At 37.2% G+C, this 5,109-nt stretch overlaps 1 pseudogene; it reads right to left on the minus strand.

Annotated features, from left to right (window-relative positions):
- Positions 1–2,100: 2,100 nt before the first annotated feature.
- LOC113925979 lies at positions 2,101–2,773 on the minus strand (annotated as a pseudogene).
- Between the last annotated feature and the right edge of the window lie 2,336 nt (positions 2,774–5,109).

Genomic DNA, 5,109 nt, shown 5'->3' on the forward strand with positions numbered 1-5,109 from the left:
ATGCATATCTGTGTTCCTAACCAAGGTACCTCCATGCAGAAGTGTCCTCACTGGAGGCCTAGAATGAGGCACTTCACTGAGACCTCCTTATCAGGGGCCTTGGCTGGGGCACTTTGCACCATTTTGACATAGTACCTTTCCACTCCTAGCCCTTTACCTTCTCCTCTTCCCCTTTCCCCTGAGTCATGGATCCATAAAGAAGCAGCATCCATTTGTACTGCCTTCATCTCACCCCTGTCCAGGGCCATTCCATGAAGAAAAATGGAACACTGAGAGCAAGTGTCTCATTTTACCTCTTGCTTGCTAGCTCACAGTTCGTAAAGACTAGATTGTTACTTCCAGTTTGTCTAATTGTCCTAATTGACCAACTCCACCTTATCATGTAATAGGTTTCTTGTGTATTCATAGGATTTTCAACATATAGGATCAGGTCATTCTGAATAAAGAAAATTTTACTTCTTTCTTTCCAATCTAGATGCCTTTTATGTATTTTTTTCTGTCTGACTTTACTGGATAGAATATCCAGGATAATTCTGAAAGTAGTGAGAGCAGACTTGCTTGCCTTGTTCCTGGTCTTAGAAGAAATGTACTCAGTCTTTCATTATCAAGTATGATGTTAGCTATAGACTTTTTACAAATGCCCTTTATCAGACTGACAAAGTTCCCTTCTATTCCTAGTTTGTTAAGAGTTTTTATCATGAATGGATATTCAATTTTGTAATTCTTTTTCTGCACCTATTGAAATGATTATGTCACTTTTGTCCTTTATTGTATTGATATGGTAAATTACACTAAAATTGATTTTGGGATATGAAATCTGCCTTGCATTTCTGGAATAAATTCCACTTGGTCATGGTATGTGATCCTTTATATACATTGCTATATTTAGTTTGCTAATATTTTCTTGAGAATTTTTGCATCTACTTTCATGAAGTGTGATGGTCCATAGTTTGTTTTTTTTTTTCTTGTAATATCTTTGTCTGGCTTTGATATCAGAATAATTCTCATTTCATAGAATGATTTGGGAAGTGTTCCTTCTCCCTCTATTTTCTGGAAAAGCCTGGGAATGATTGGTATTAATTATTCTTTACATAGTTGATAAAATTCATTTGTGAAGCCATCTGAACCTGGACTTTTCTTCGTGGGAATACTTTTGGTATTATTCAAATTCTTTATTTTTTCATATGTCATTTTTGGTAGTTTGTGCCTAAGAATTTGATCATTTTATTTAAGTTTTCTAATCTATTAGTATAAAATTGTTCATAGGATTTTCTTTTAATCCTTCTCATTTCTGTGAGGATAGTAGTGATGTCCCTCTTTTATTCCTGACTTCCTTGAGTCTTCTCTCTTGTTTGCTTGCTCAGTCTTGATAAAGGTTTGGCAATTTTTTTAAATTTTATCTTATCAAATAACCAACTTTTGCTTTCATTGATTTCTTCTATTGTTTTTCTGTTTTCCATTTTTATGATAGATGTTTTATTTCTTTCCTTTAACTTGCTTGGGATTTAGTTGGCTCTCTTCTTTTTTTAGTCCCTTAAGTTACTTTTTGTGATCTTTCTTCTTTACTAACACAGGTGTTATGAAATTGTATAGGTACTTTAAAATTTCCTCTGAATACTGTTTTAGCTATACCATAATTGTGTTTCCAATTTCAATCAATTCAGATTATTTCCTGATTTCCCTTGTGATTTCTTCTTTGACCCATGAGTTATTTAGATGTGTTTCTTTTTTTTCAACATTAACTACAACTCTGTTTTCATAACCACCATGCATCATTATATCAGAGCATTCACTGGACATGGCCTCTTAACCTAAATTTGCAGTAAAAGATGTTTTCAGAAATAAGTACTTATGAAAATGGCAAGCTAAAATAAGTTCTTAAGGCAAAGAGCTACAAAACCTGGACAGAAGTCTCCTTAGTTTCTCATCTTCTAGAAACAGCTTCATAAATCATTTAGGAAATCAGCCTAGAGATAATCATAATAAACCACATTTCTCTTCCATCGTTGAAGCAAACCTTTCTTGAGAATTGATCAAACAGCACCTGTTGCTGAAGATAGTAATAAGACCTGACCCTGATACTTAAACTTTAATTCTGGATCAGTTTTCTGGCTTGGGCTGGTCAGGAGTTTCTTCCTTCAGAATCTTCATCCATGAATTTGAGTAGGCGTTCATATTATCTTCTCTTTCAGGTTCTGCAACTTTTTCTGGTAGAAAGAAGTTGTGAATATCCATCTCAGATGCACTTACTGTAGCTTTTGTTTTTAAGAGCTAGCACACCATTTTGTCACTGGAAAGGCAAAAGTGACCACTGAAGGCAGCCAGGGCAGCATGGGTAGAATATAAATGCAAACCAATGGGAATCCCATAGAAAGTACAGAATAAAAAGTTCTAAGGGCTAGCAGCCTTTGAACAAGGCCAACTAGGAAGGGAGTTTCCCAAACCACATTATTCATGACTCTGGAGAATACCACAGCCTCGAGGGACCATGATGGGTCCCATGCTAGGTGCACAGAGTCAGCGAGCACAGCGTGGCACTGTGCGCATTGGCATACCACATGCCTCTTAGGCTGCAGGCACAGACTGCAGCTCTGTGAGCCAGATGGCGGCTCCTCGGCCCCCCAAGCAGTGAGAACCTATTCACCCCCTGTGTGTCCCACTCCATAGAAGTTGTACAAGAAAGTTTGCCAATTGCCTTCTTACCGCCATCACAAAAGTCACCCCGCAGCAGCTTTGCTTGGCGCGAGTGATGCTGTCGCAGAAGAGCTGCCATCTTCCTGCAGCCCATGCCTCCATTTCAAACACCTAGATGTGTTTCTTTTTTAATTTTCCATAGATTCCTACACTTCCAAAACTTCTTTCAGTTGTTCATTTTTAATTTAATAGCGCTGGATCAGAAAACATACTTTGTACTCTTTTTACTTGTCAATTATGTCTTGACAAATTTGGAAAACTTTATAGGAAGGCATGACAACAATGACTGATCAAATAAAAAATATTCATAAAGAGATAGAAATTACTTTCAAAGTTCAGTCAATCTATCCTGCTTTTGCTTTCTCCTGGGTCTTCGGATGTCTCCCCTGAGCATTCTCTAGGCCTCACATTGAGCCAGGGGCCAGTACAATAACTAGGCCCTTTCTTGTCTCTCTCTTGGGAATGTGCATAGCCTTTTACTAGCACACATCCTTCAAAACCACCAGGGATATGTGAGAGCTAATCAAGGCTCACTATGCCTACCTCATTTACCCAGATCTCCCTACTGAATTTCTAGCCAGTGTGCTGGTCTGTTGCTTACCCCACCCAACCCAATGACAACCTCAAGCTAGCTGTGAAGCTGGAATTCTCTGATTGCCACTGAGATTGCTACTGTTTATAATTTGCATGCACCTGCTCCAAATCAAGTCAGCCCCCTCAAGTAGTTCTTACACCTTATCCTACCCTGGTAGAATCTCTATGCCAATAGAGCTGAAGAGCTAAAAACCCCACTGTTACTTAAGATTGAGTTGTTTTCCTTGAATAAATGTTTCTAAATTTGTTGTATGCTCCTGGTCAATTTCAAGAGTCCTTAAATGGATGTTTTTGAAAGCTTCATCCAGTTCTATCATTGATTTTTTTATAAAAAGACTTAGTTAGCAGCTCCTCACTATGCTATTCCAGAAGTTCCTTTCCAAAACCTACCATTTTTATCATGTATCTAACACCAAACCTTTAATATCACTTCCTAAGACTGAATTAAATTTCTCCTCAAAGTCTTAACTTATGACCTTGTGTTGTTTCAAAGAGTTTTTCACATTATTCACAAGTAACTGTTTATTTATATGGTTTCCTCACCAGACTATAAACTCACAGAGGACAGGTATGTGTCTCTTCTGTTCACCAATTACCCCAGCAGCTAGCATAGCATTTGACACATGGTAGACACTCAATGAAAATAATGGATTTACTTGAATTAATTAAATGAAATTTAAATCCATAGACTCATTTATGGAGAGTAACTATTGTAATTCCAACATGGAGACAGAATTGAGGTCATTTGATGGTTTCTAGCCATAATGTTTGACTCATACCACATACCACTTATCCAAAATGTCAGATGTATGTCAATGAATATTGCTGAGGGGGAAAAAATTCTGTTACTCAAAACTTGGCAGCTCAAAAACATTACAGCACATTGTATTTTCCAGTGGGAGGGTCACATGGATGATCAGCCACATGGTAAGAAAACTTGCAGTTATCACCACTTGATTCATGAAATATAGTAACATTGACTTATTTGCACTGGCAAATATCAACATACCTCTGAACATAAGAGTATCAAGATGCAGTACTGATAAATTTCAACACACACTAAAACCACTGCCCTAACTTGTGTAAATATCTAGTGCAGCGTACTCCATAATGGTGGGAATAAAACCTGTCAAAGATTTTTAGTCTCACATTTAGTTTTTAGCTAGAAAAGCAAGAACAGATGCCAGTGCCATGCTTATTTTACAGCCTCTCAAAGTCATGCCCTCTGTTTATTATCAGAAGGAGACTGGGCCAGGAACAGAAAAGGAGAAAACTTTCTCAGTAACTATGTCGTTCTATACAGGAAGGACTCAGTGAATGCTGTTTGAACAATATTTATTGAGCACTTTAAATTTTATGCCATCAGCTTTCAAACTATGTTCCATGGATTGCCACAGAAGTGCCTCAAAGAATGGTAGCTAAGAATAGGGGAGACCAAGTGAACAGGTGCCTCACACCTTCTATCTTTTCACCCCCACTTTTATGTGTTTTATATATTGGAGTTTATCATAATGTTTTTTATTGGATTCATGGCCAAAAAAATATTTGAAAATTACTGAGTTGTATTATGTAAACACAACTGCTTGATATATTTAAAAAAAATAATTTTCTCACAGATGGCCAGCAGACATATGAAAAGATGCTCAACATCATTAATTATTAGGGAAATGCTAATCCAAACCACAATGAGATATGACCTCACACCTGTCAGAATGGCTAAAGTCAAAAAACAAGAAGTAACAAGTGTTGGCAAAAATGTGAAGAAAAAGGAACCCTTGTGCACTATTGGTAGAAATGAAAATTGGTGCAGCCACTGTGGAA

The sequence above is a fragment of the Zalophus californianus genome, chromosome 2 (genome assembly GCF_009762305.2).
Source record: "Zalophus californianus isolate mZalCal1 chromosome 2, mZalCal1.pri.v2, whole genome shotgun sequence".
NCBI lineage: Eukaryota > Metazoa > Chordata > Mammalia > Carnivora > Otariidae > Zalophus > Zalophus californianus.